The sequence below is a fragment of the Falco naumanni genome, chromosome 7 (genome assembly GCF_017639655.2).
Source record: "Falco naumanni isolate bFalNau1 chromosome 7, bFalNau1.pat, whole genome shotgun sequence".
Taxonomy (NCBI): domain Eukaryota; kingdom Metazoa; phylum Chordata; class Aves; order Falconiformes; family Falconidae; genus Falco; species Falco naumanni.
The window spans coordinates 49,712,811-49,725,606 of record NC_054060.1 but is presented as its reverse complement, the minus strand read 5'-3'; the positions used below and the strand labels follow the sequence as shown (position 1 = coordinate 49,725,606).

The window sequence follows — 12,796 nt, the reverse complement described above, 5'->3', positions numbered from 1 at the left end:
GACAAAAAACAGCACCTAGACACATTACTCTTAGAGCTCTTCTGAAAAACACACAAGATCCCTCTGTCCCTTCAGCAGCTACTTCAGGCTTATTGACACTCTGTGCCTAGAAATCATGATCTATGATAAAAGACTGAAGGAACTCAGTTTTCTTAGTGTAGAGAAGACTGATGGTAAGAGGTGAAAATAACATTCAAGTAATTTTAAGGTAATTGCACAGAGGAAGGGAATAAATTCCTTTGGAGGAAGAGAAACAATGTGCAAAATCTTTCTTTTAGTGAGAATAGTGGAACAGCCCATGAAAGAGCTTGATCTCCATCCACAGAGTACTTTTAGAAGAGGCTGACAAATACTGGCCAGGAATGCTGTAGGGACAGTTGGTCACTCCCTGGAAAAAGGGCTGAACTAGATGTCTTGAGATTTTTCATTTGCTATGAACTAGATAGCTGTTTAAACATCTACAAAACTTTGTAAGCACTATCCCATCTTTGGTCAATACTTCTTTTGCTCATTGACTTTTGCCTGAAACATGAGCTTATAAAACATATTTACCTTTCTACTCCTCAGTGACAGCATTGTTTCCACCTCCATTTGTGTATTAAGTTTTACTTATAATTTTAAACAAATTCTATTACTTGGTGGATGTTAATTTACTGATCAACCAAACCTATGAATTTTCCGTCTCTTGGGAATGAATACTTATAAAGTCTGTGCATCTTGCCATCTATCCTCTCTCCTCCTTCCCCCCCCCCCCCCCCCTTTTTTTTTTCTTTTTCTCTCTTCTTTTTTTCTGACAATCATTTGATTTCTGACTCTCCAAAAAGCTTTCTGGAGCTTTGTTTCCTACTTCTGTGGTCAGCTAAGCAGAAACATTATTCAGAACTTCTGGCTCATACAGAAATAAATAATCCCAACACCCTGACATCTAGGCAAAGAAGTTCCAATGAAAATATTTGAAATCAAGGAGTCTGTACTTTGCAGGATGAATCATGTACTCCCATACATATTTGAAGAAAATAACAGCAGAATTCAGAAGGTCTTACACATTGTTAATCATGTCACCCTTCTCCATCAGCATATATATGCATCTTTTTGTATAGGTGTGGTTTTTAATTTTTAAAGATTCCTTGAAGAAACATTAAATCATTCCATTTAGAAAAAAAAAAAAAGAAAAACCCAAACAAAAAACCTCTGATGAAAATTCTCACATTTCCCTTACCCCATAAGGAAGAAGGTTTCCAGGAAAGCAAACTTACTTTTCCATCATTACTCATTATGATGCTTAAGAAAGCAGAACTTGACACACTAGAAAGTTGTGTTCCATCTACAGACAATCCTGGAAGTTCTGATCTTGTCCCTCAAACAAGAAAGATAGATATTGGGAGTTTATATCTAGGTATGTTCTCATTCTCTCTTCTTTTTTAAGTAAAAAATCATAAAAGCTAGAGTTGTGTCCAGAAATAGTTTACTGTCACTTTGGTCTTTACAGAATTGTTTCTACATTTTTAAAATTCAGAGCAGTCCTATTTATTGCTTCATCAGGTGATTTAATACTTATTATTAAACTGAAGCTATATTAGATATGGAAGAACATATTTATAAGACTGGGAATTATTTTTCATACAAACTTGTATTGCTATGCATATGCCATGCACAACTAAATTTTTCTCTCTTGTTTTTGTTCACAGCTTTCTAGAGCAACTACTTGGTTATAATAAAGTTTGGTCAGGAATTTGGAATTTGGGGTAATTTCTGCATTAAGTTTGGATGCGTAGTGTTGATTTGGCTTCTCCTCCAACTTCAGAGTTGTCCTGCAGTACTCTTCTTTTGTATTCTTGCAGTCTACAGCCACGTTAGACATTTAGGATTGAACTAAGACAGTCTGCTTTACCGATTTATTTTGCACCACCTGAGATACTTCACAACAAACAGAGAGGTGTCCATTTGTAGCGGTTTACAGCTGTTGACTAACTTTGCTAAGTAACTTCATTTTCCCTCTAATTTGGAAGTAACAGACTAAAGTTTCTGCTGATACAGTCATTCTGACTTCAGAAAAGTTAAACTAGAAGACAGTTGTTTCCAGGACTTTTTCTTCTCCATCCCAAGGTGAAATCCACCTCTTGGCAAGATCTGAACCTTTGCTAATGCAAATAATGATTTTCCCCGTCCTGTGATTATAATAATTTATTTATAAAAGTAACATTTTTGGTATAATTTATGATAAAATGTTAACTTAATTTCAATGTGTTTCTCAGGAATAATGAAAGCAATGTAATTGTTTTAAGAAGAAATACCTAGGTATACTGTTTACATGCACAGACAAGTAAAATGTACTGATGAGAATTCCCTTTCCAGAGAATATTCATAGTAGGAATAGACTCAGAGATCTGCAACAGATTGGAGTTAGAAGCTCCTCTTCTTTCCCCTTTTCTTTCTACATAAGTACTAGTAAACTAAAATTACTAGATTAATTCACAGCCACATCAGAGTTAAATGTTTAGCTGTGCTGTGCTTGAATATGAATATATATTCACTTGAATATGCTTGCAAGAGCTGTCTGGTTTTATAGGAGGACCTAGGATGCTCATTGTCATTCCATGGAGATTCACAGATGGCTCCTCACTCACATACGTTTGATATAGATTCAAAGGCTGCACGATAAACTCCCATACAAAAAATACAGATACTTCAGAACATAGGAAACACCCTGCAGGGTCAGACCAGTTATCCACCTGGCCCTCTAGTCTGTCTCTAACGGCAGAAATAGTAGATACTATTTAGAGGCACTTTTTACAGTTAATCCCCCTTTTACTCCCCCTGCATCCAAAACTTTTGTTAATGGGATGTTATGGAATACCAGATAATTACCACATAAAGCCAGATAGAGCAACAAAATAGAATTGGCTAAAAGATAAGAACAAGGTCACACTTACGCTGCAAAAAGCAGCACGTTTTTACATTGAGATACCCTATCAGAACAGGGTAAAACCTCCATAAAGGGCATAGGACAGTTTGTGGCTTAGGGCAACCTTTTCTATGCATCTAAGCTTAACTACCTGTACTACCACAAAAAAGCTAGAATAGCTTGATTCCATATTTACAGAGAGATTTTAATGTTATGGAGTTTGTTTGTTTGTTTGTTTTGTTTTGATTTTTTTTTTTATTGTGGTGGAGATATTCTGCAAGTTTGCACTGACAGAGGAAACACTGGTATCTGTTATACTTACCGTCATCTTTGAACCAAAATAGAACAGAAAGCCCTGAAGAACCTCTTGGTATATTTCTGGAGCAGTGAATTAAAAAAGATTAGATCTTTTCTGTAAAGACCTCCTGCACTTAAGTGGAAACAGATTTTCCTTTTGAGAAGACCCAGCTTTTAGTTTATTTTTTTCCCTGCTTGACTTACTTGAGCCATTAAGGTTTTGTCTGCTTATGAAGAGTTCCTGGTAATTTGAAAACTAACAGATCACTGTAACTTTTAAACTAACTGATGACAGAGGGAAAGGCTATTCAGTCTTTTAAAGCTTGCAGTGTGCAGGCTGACTTACAGTATGCTAAGAAGGAATGTAGTCATGATATGATTTCTGTGATATTGTGCATGACAATGTGGTTATATTAGAAAATGTATTAATTTGTGAAGTTACAAAGTGATAGGAGAAACTATGCCCCTTGGATTAGCAATGATAAACAGGTACACAGACAAACCAGATAAACAGGATATTTAAAGCCTTTCCATTCTTTTTAATTGATTCAGAAAATTTTCCTGAAGAATTGTATACCTCAGGCAATACATCAGTTATTTGGGGAACAATAAAGTAGTCTTCAAAGTTGGATTCATATTCATGAGCACCCCGTTACATCTAACACACAACGAGTTTTGTTGGCATTAACGTAAGAGGTGGTTAGGGCATTCATCTACCCACAATTATAGTTTGGGAGGAAAAATTATGTCTACTTTAGAGGGAATGTGAAAAATTATTTGTTTAGTGCATAAGAGTAGGTATAAAAAGCAGGCCTATCCCAGAATAATTGTCACTTTTGCAATGCCTTCAAGACAGATTTGGAAGAATAAGTAGCTCCAACAGAATATTTTCCATCTCAGAAACTGTGAATGTCTATTAATAGTAAGTAACTCGTAACTCCGTTTTGCAATTGGGGAAAAGATGTAGTACTGAAAAAAAAATGAAAAAGAAGAAAAAACCCTCCTCACCTATTTCAGTCGAGGTTGGTTCATTTCCATTGACAAAATGAACATTTCTTCATAATATAAGCTTTCTTATTAACTGTTTCAGCTGTTATTTGGGATATAGAATACACCCCCCCCCCCCCCATACACAGAAGAATATATGCTTATCACCAGTGTTTATCCACACCACAATGACTGGTGGTCTGCTGCTTGAGGCAGTTCACTTTGTGAATGAAGGAGCATCTGGCTGAAGTTGACACTGAGCAAGTCACAACTGTTTGGGCTCACTTAGGTTCACAGCTCCCACTGCTGGGTAATTCCATTTGTAAATGACAAGCACTAAGATCTTCCTATTCATAAAGCAGCAGCAGTAGGAGATACTGTTTTCTAAATTTACTCTTTGACTCTGATCTCCTTGTGACGCATGAAGAAAGGGTTTACATTAGTCACACTAGCATCATCTTATCTGCCTGACAGTAGGGAAATAAAAGCTTTTTTTTTTTTTCTTTTTCTTTTTTTTTTTTTAAGGAAACTTCGCATGAGGGGAGGATTGCGGTGCGTTTACTCACTTTGTATGAGCTGCTGCAAGCACAGCAAATCTGTCCATACCCCCTCATCACAGCACAGATCTTTCCTAGCTGCCGTCTGCCAGACGACTCCAGCCTCTGGGCTAGCACCGTGGCCTACAAACGCCTACTGTCGCATGCTGTCGGCAGCCGTGCGACACGCTGGCTGGCACCCACCAAGGAGTGCCCGCTCCGTTGCCTCACGAAGCCTTCCCTTCGGAGGGGGCACTGGCCCCTGCGTGGGGTACATCAACCGCTTCCTAGTGCCACAGCATGGGACCCGCTGGGACAGCCCTCTTGTGCCATTAGGGCAGCGTTTGTCCCTGCAGGGCCCAGAAGTCCCTGAGGCGATTCGAGGGGCCGACCTCGCCCCCTCCTCCTCCGCGCCAGCCTCTTTCCTCAGCCCTCACGCCCCGCCGCGGCACGGTGGAGGCCGCAGGGCAGCGGCCTGGGCCCGCGAAGGTCTCGGGCATCCTCGAGGTGAGGGCAGCTTCGCCGATGAGGCCCGGGGACGGCCGAGGCCGGGCCGCTGAGGCGGAGGCCGGTGCTGCAAGGCGGACGCAGCTCGGCCCCGGACCTGAGCGGGCGCTGCGGCGGGGAGCGCCGCGGGCCGGGCACGGTCCCCGCCACGGGCACAGCCCAGCCACGGGCACAGCCCCGCCACGGGCACGGCCCGCCGCCCCCTCACAGCTTCGGCGGGAAGCAGCGCGCGACGGGACTACAGCGCCCAGCGCGCACCTCGGCCCCGCGGCGGCGCGGGGGTGGCCGTGGCTGGCAGCGGGTCTCGGCGGCTCTCAACCAACCTCGCACACAGCGCCGTTTCCAGGTGCGCCCGCCTCCGCTGTCCTAATTGATGAGCCTGACAACCAATCAGCCGGGAGGAATCTCCGCGGCTGCCCAATCACCGCTCCGGAAAGGGGATGTGGGCAGCGTCCCGCAGGACAGCGAGCTTGGTGGCGTCGCGGCTGAGGACGGGCGAGAGCGGGGGAGGCGGCGCGGGGGAGCGCGGCCGGCACTGCCGCAGGGATGGCGGCGGCGGCCGCGAGGGGGTTAACCCCGCCGGAGAAGGCCGCGGGCCCCTCCGTGACCCCCTGAGCGTCCCTCTGCGCTGCGCGTACCCGTCGTCCCTCCCCGCGGGCAGGCCGGCGCCGTCCCGGCACCGCAGTCGCCATAGAGACCGCGCCGCACGCCATGGGGCGGAGGCTGAGCCGGAGGCTGGGCCGGGGGGCGCCGCTCTAGCCCCCGCCCCGCTCCGTGCAGACCATCCCCCGCGGCGGCCGGGGGCACCGGGCTCCGCAGGGACTCGCCGAGCCGCCGCCGCCTCCTCGGCCCCGTTCCAGGTGAGGAGCCGCGGTGTTACGCGGCGGCCGTCGCCGTTACCCCTGCGCGCCCCGCGGCGCGGGCCCCGGCGGCCGGGCGAGGGTGTCCCCGGGGGGCGCTGCGGCCGCTTCACCGGGGCGCGGCTCTGGGGCTTCGGTGGCCGAGCCCCTGCCGCCCGGCCGGGCGCGGCGGGGCTGCGTGGGGCCGCGTCGCGGTTTCGCTCCCCGCCGGAGAGGGAGTTCGCCGGGCGCGGGAGCTGCGGGGGCCCCGAGCGGGGCTTATTGCAGCGCGGGGAGGGCGGGCGGGACGGGGCGGCCCTCCCCGCCGAGTTAAGGTCAGCGGGTCCGGCGGGCTCTAGCAGCGGGCACCGCCGCCCCGGCCTCTACGGAGAATTCAAATTTATAGGCACGAGATCTTTTTTGTCCCTCCCACTTGCTGCAGGAAGGCAAGCGGTAGATATTTACGTGTTCCGATGGCGAAACGTCCCTGTTTTAAAATAGCTGCAGCTATATTTCCAGTCCTTAATTGCGGCATGCGTGTAACGGATGCATATGTGGGCAAGGCTGGATGGGGGCATCGGGCTGTCTGTCGTCTGGCGCTTTAAGTGCTGGAGCCATTAGCGGCAGTTGCATCGATATATGAATACAGATATGCCTGGCTAGGCCGCGGACGCACTCGCTACGGTGATAATAGTAAACATGTAAACTGCATGTGGAAGGAATTTCACAAACATTTTTACACATACTTTTAGCTTGAAAAAAAAGGAATCGGGGAAATACCTTGTTCCTGAGTCTACAGATGATCTCTGGAGCTGCAGCTGCATCCTTGTACTTCTGTTGTCACTCCAGCAGAAGCGATGAGAGGACAAAGATGGGTATGAGGTTTCTGACCTCTGGTGTCAGCCAGAGCTGTTGAGAACAAACTGCTAGTGTGAACGGGGGCGGATTTGCAAATAATAATATTAGCGTGTTGTCCTCGGGAGAGGGGGACATGAACACAAAGGGAAGACCCCTGACTATAGCACAGCCTTTTGAGAATTTTCTACTGTATTTATAATCAAGACTATAGGAAATGAGCTATAAAATAGGTTGTAGTGGCTTTCTTAGTTAGACTGTATGTGCAGAACCAGTTGAATTTCAGTTTAAATGTTCAGAATTAGTAAGCTATATTGAGAGGAAGGTTGAGAGCCCTGAAATAAACCATACTCTATTTATTTTAAAATAATGTTAGCCTTAGAGTGAGTGATTAGTTTCCATGTTGTGGCTCTGGAAAAAACGAGCAGCTTTTAAATATATTCTGCGTAGTTAATGCTGTACCTCTGTTGAACACATGCTATGCTTGTGTTATGCTTGGTTACATTAGTTGTTGTAACGGCGAAAACAGAAGATTCAAGCTTATTTTGCTGGTCTTGTTTGATTTTTGTAGGTTTTTTTGGAGGGATCTTAACAATGTGAACTCGCGGTACAAAGATACCTGACATTTTAATTCTGTGTTAAATTGCACAGAATACTTCATTGATGATGATTCCTTTGTTTTATGGTGCAAATTACACTTAAAGTATTAAAAGTTTTTTAACTTGTTAAACCAGAAGTATGCCTATTAGCATACTTGTTTGGCTTGTCAAAAAATTGTATATAGGAAAGTTTGACTACAGTAGTATGGATATTCATTGGTCAAAAGTTATTTTGAAAATAGTGCATCAAGATACCATAGTTCAAAAATGTGAAGATGGTACCTATTATCTCTGACAGATACTTTGTTCTTTTCTGATATATTTCCAATGTACCATTATGCTCATCAAGTTCAGCATTTTTTTAGACTTCTTGTTTTGGAAATGATGGGGTTAGAATGAGAAGAGCAAATTGAGCAACCGGAATATTGTGATGTTGCTCAGATGTAGTGTAGTCACTGTACTGCTGCTGCGTGCTGCAGGCTCTGTTACCTCTAACATTACAAATTCCAGAGAGGTTGTTCCAGTGTGACTGATCAAATCAAGAAGGATTTTTGAATGTGACAAAAGAGGGAGATGAGCAGAGTTTTTTAGCAGTTCTAGATATGTGTACAGAAGGTTAAACATTTGCTTAGTGTATGGAGTTGCACTATATGGTATATTAATATACTACTGTGTTTTCTGTGTTAGCTAAGATTTGTTTATCTAGTGGGAATGAATTGATACTTTACAACAGGAGGGTGACAGTTTCTGTGTATTCTTCCTGTGTGTTGTGTTGTCTCTTTACCCTGCTCTGGGAAAGCACTACACAAAGCCTTTGTGTTTGACTAGAGGGGAGGAGAAACAGCTGCCTTTTCAGTACAAGACACCAGGATTGTGGTCTCACAGGGATGTGTTGTATGTGGACCAGCCACTGTCCTTCCTCCCTCATTCTGTTAAAGCACTCTTTCCTCATGACAGAGAAACCTGAGCTTTGTTTGATCGATCTCAGGAGAGCAGTGTGTTGCGTCATGGATCTGGCAGATCAGTCTGATGGACCAATTGTTAAAAGAATTGATGGGCAAGAATTAAGACGCGCAAAATTGACTAAATGCAAGGTGTATGTTAAGGAATCCCAGAGCTACAGATCATGTGTGTTTAAAAGTTACTTAGTATCAACTTGATTTCTTGTCAGTGATTGGGCTGAAAGGAACTTGTTCAAATGGGTAATCTTTTATTTGTTTTTTTCTTTTAACTGTTTAGTATCTAGACTACTTAAAAGGGAATTAAACATGTTAACTTTAAGAAGAGGAAATAAAAATGGATGAGAGAGTATAATTAAACAGAGCAGTTTCATTTTGTTTGTTTCCATAGAGAGTACTGTATTCTGTGTCACACAGTGGTAGAATAAAAGTTAACTTCCTTCTCTATGTTGGAAACATTGAATACTATGTAGTGTGGCTTTTAGTAACTGTATCTTATATGTTCTTTCAGAATTACTTCTATGAAAATATCATCCCATCTTTTACTTATTCTTTAAAAAGACATCATATTTATTAATTTTAAAGTTTGGGGTTTTTCTTTCTTTTTTTTTCCCCTGTCTGTTTTTCTTCCCCTTCGGTGCTACATGTTAAGTAGTATGCTTTTCAGGGAATCTGGTAACTTGGGTTTATTTTTAAGCTGCTTATGAAATTGAAGTGCCATTCTTAGCAGTTTAAATTTATAGTCTTTTTTTTCTTTTTTCCTTCCTGTATTAGCTTAAGGTCACTAATCTTGAAACCTAAGTAGTGGAAAATTTAAACAATAAAATCTTATCTTTTGACACTTCACCTCTTGATCTTGTTGAGTACCTTTTTCCCATTTTTGAGATGTTGTGCAAGTCATAACTTTCAATAACTTATTATTAAAATTTGGTTTTCAGTTAATGGAGATAAATCTTTGAAAACCTTGAGGAATTTCTGGGGAGAAGGGAAAGACTGTATTTGAGAGCAGAGAGGGAAAGGAGGGGAAACTGGGAAACCGAATAAGTCTGTAGTATTTTTCGCAAAACTGTATCTGTTTAAGAATTCAAAAATGTGTTCATTGTTATGTTCAGGCATGTTTTTCTGTGGTTCTTGTACTACATGGTTGAGAGCAATTCTGTGATGAAAAGCATCGCTGGAATGCTGTTTCATTCTGTTGTTTTGTCTCTGAAGATATTGATGAATTATTGAGAATTAGGTTATTTGCGTTGATGATGAACTCCATCTGGTAATTCTTCCTTTCAGAGAAATGTGTATGTTGCATATCCTTGTGTTTGAGTGCAAGAGAAGCTTCTGGGCAGTTGGAAGAGTTGAAGTCTAGCTGGGTTTTTATGGATGGCACTTCTCTCACAACTGAAGCTACACAAAGATTGTATTGTGTGTTAATGCACTTGTTCCACTGGACTTACCCACAGTTACAGTTAGGAAAGATCTTGTCTTTCAGACTTTGCATCTTTTCAGTACTTGGGAACTGTCTCCAGTCAGCAACTGCTTACTGATTCTGAAAGAGGGGGTGTGTTCTGCTCTCTATCACTTCCCAGATAATTCTCAGATAGCATTTATTGCTTCTGTCATGCAGTCTCTTAGGATATTAACATTTTGTGAGGGTTTTAGCAACACTTATTTGAAACATTGTTCTTCAGCAGCGTAGTAAGAATGAGATTGCTTTGTTGTGTGGTGTATCAGCAGGATGTGTCTTGTTGCAGCTGTTTACTGCTATTGTAATGCTTCAAATGCTACTCTTGGTGAGCAGTATGACTTCAGAGCAAATTAAGTATGTCTGTTTAGCTTCACACTGTTGAAGTATTTAAAAAAAGGGGGCGATGATCTATAAATAGAGCATTCTTTTCAGCATCAAACAGGTGACTTTTTAGCATGTACTTGTATTGTTGTTTTGTTTTATATAATGCTATATTGAGTTATTTACTGTCTGAAATAAATATTTTCCTGGCTTTCCATTTGTCAGCTTCCTGACTTAAACAGATCCAAAAGGAGCATTATCAACTGGTTGAAATTGTATTAGGTGAGGAATGACTGTGCTACTCCTGAAGTTTTGTTGAATGCCCTGCCTTCGTATGTGATGCTTTAATTTTCTGTTTCCAGTAGTCTATAAAATCAAAGTATAATTCCCTAAGTTGAGTCAGCTTAGAACAAATTGGCATGTCATAATCTGAGAGCTGAAGGAGAGGAGGAATTTATATTGGATCATGATTCTTTTTCTGCATAAAGTGTATTTGCTGTTTCATCAGGCTCTAGAGATTACTGTGATAATCATTATCATATTGGTGAAATTATAGTTTTACAGTTTTGAGCAAGATGGTGTTTCCAGTGGGGAAACCTGTTGAAGAGTTTGTCTGGATGGAGAAAAATCATGAAAGAATCAGAAGATAGAGCAGTGTGAAGAAAGTATTTATTGTCCTGCAGGAGAAATGTGCTAGCTAGCCTAGTCAGTTCTTGTCTTGACTAGGCAAGAACTAAGAAATCAATGCTGAAGCTGAGGAGCAAGCCATGAGCCTCCCACAGTAAAGCAAATGCATGCAGGAAGGAGGCTCCATTATTGACTGCCTGGTGCTGGCTGTCATTTATTTGTAGGTATACATACATATAATTGTATTTTTCACGTGTTAGCTCCTGCGGATGAAATTGCACATTATTGTTGAACCAGTCTAAGAGCTAGCTGCTGTTTATAAGCAGAAGATGATATCCTCCGCCTGTGCCTTTTCTAGTGTCCATTGATCTCTGAGCTACTGTGATTCAGCTTGCTAATTTGACAGAGAATGATTGTAAGAAGGGAGTCATTTATACTGCTTTTTTGTTGAGATAGGTTTATTACTCTTCCTAGGTCATGCTGTCATGTGTAACTTCACCCTGAATGTTCAGCTGAGATCTAGTCATAACCAGATCTTTCTATTACTGTAGCCTGGGTGCTCAGCTGATAGGTCTTTCTGCCCTATCGTCAGCTTAGGGAAGAAGAAAGAGGAAGAGGAACATCTTATCTGAAGGACTGCTTTGAGGCCATGTTGCACTACTTTCTCTGTTGATTTGAAGGAAGTTCAGCTAGATGCTAAAATTCAGCCTGGACATTTTGCCCTGTTGTCCATATTGGGTGTATGTGTTTCGTAAGTTTTGAGCCTCAGATACCTTGATCATGCGGCCATACTTCTTCTGTACATATCTCCAAAGGCTGGACCAACCTTTCCTTGATGAGTCAATTTTCCCTTGACCTCCCTCTGCAATTAGGGAGCAACTGTACTTTGCTTGATTTGTGGGAGTTTGTAGGTAATACTTCAATTCTATTGTTGAGAACATGTATCGCCATGTAACGGCTCCCTGATTTTTTTAATTTTTTTTTTTTTTTCTTGGAGTGGTGATCTGGACAGAATTGATTTACGGTCTGAGTGAGGACCAGGGCCTGCCATACAAGTAGCCCTGCAGTAGATATTGCTCATATTTGGTGTTGACATGTTATAATGTACTCTTATATTCCTTGCTCTGGAAGAGGTAGAAGCTGGAATCTTGTTCTTAATAAAGAAGAATACAGTTATTACTACTCTTACCTGTATTATTACTGTTCTAGTTCCTTGTAGTAATAAAACAAAAATGTACACAGATTTCACCCATATCATTGTTTCCTGTTCCTCAATAGAAACCTCATAACCCCACTTGCCATATGTTTGCGTATCCAGCATGTTCTCTTATAGAGTAGAAATTGATTTTTGTTCAAATAATAATTTCAAAATGAAAAAGTATCTCACCACAGTTTAGAATTGAATATCCTTAAAACAAAGGTAATGGCTGTTAGTGTATTTAAAAAAAAAAAAAAAGGAAAAAAAAAACAAACCCCAAACCCTTATAACTTTTGTTGATGGAATTGGGTTTCTTATAAGTACATTCAAGAACCTACCAAGTACTGCTATTATTTTAGTGTTATTGCACTTTTGCCATTATGGTGTCATGTGTTACTGTTTCCATATCTACAAAATTAAATCTGCACTCAATGTGAAGTAAAATTTAATCTAGTTTTAGACATCTTATTCGTATAGATCAAGCATTTAAATATTCAATATATACAAATATAGCAGGTTATATGTAAAAAATACAACTAGGAATATTTTTAAAGCCCAAGCTTTAATTCTGACAGATTTGGTATTGAATATCTTTATTTACACACAGCAAGTATTTCTTAAAACATGATACCAACATAGTACTTTTTTTATTATTTAAGTAAGGATGAAATGAAAGGCTGTAATGGGTTTTGGGAAACTTTGCTGTT

General features: G+C 41.7%; 1 protein-coding gene across 2 annotated transcripts in view; it reads left to right on the top strand.

Annotated features, from left to right (window-relative positions):
* Nucleotides 1-5,718: 5,718 nt before the first annotated feature.
* Nucleotides 5,719-12,796, top strand: part of TTBK2 (tau tubulin kinase 2) — a 104,402-nt gene continuing 97,324 nt past the window's right edge. For both annotated transcript variants that reach the window (XM_040601507.1, XM_040601506.1), the window contains exon 1: nt 5,719-6,092. The gene's annotated coding sequence lies outside the window, so the exon portion shown is untranslated. The remainder of the gene's footprint in view (nt 6,093-12,796) is intronic.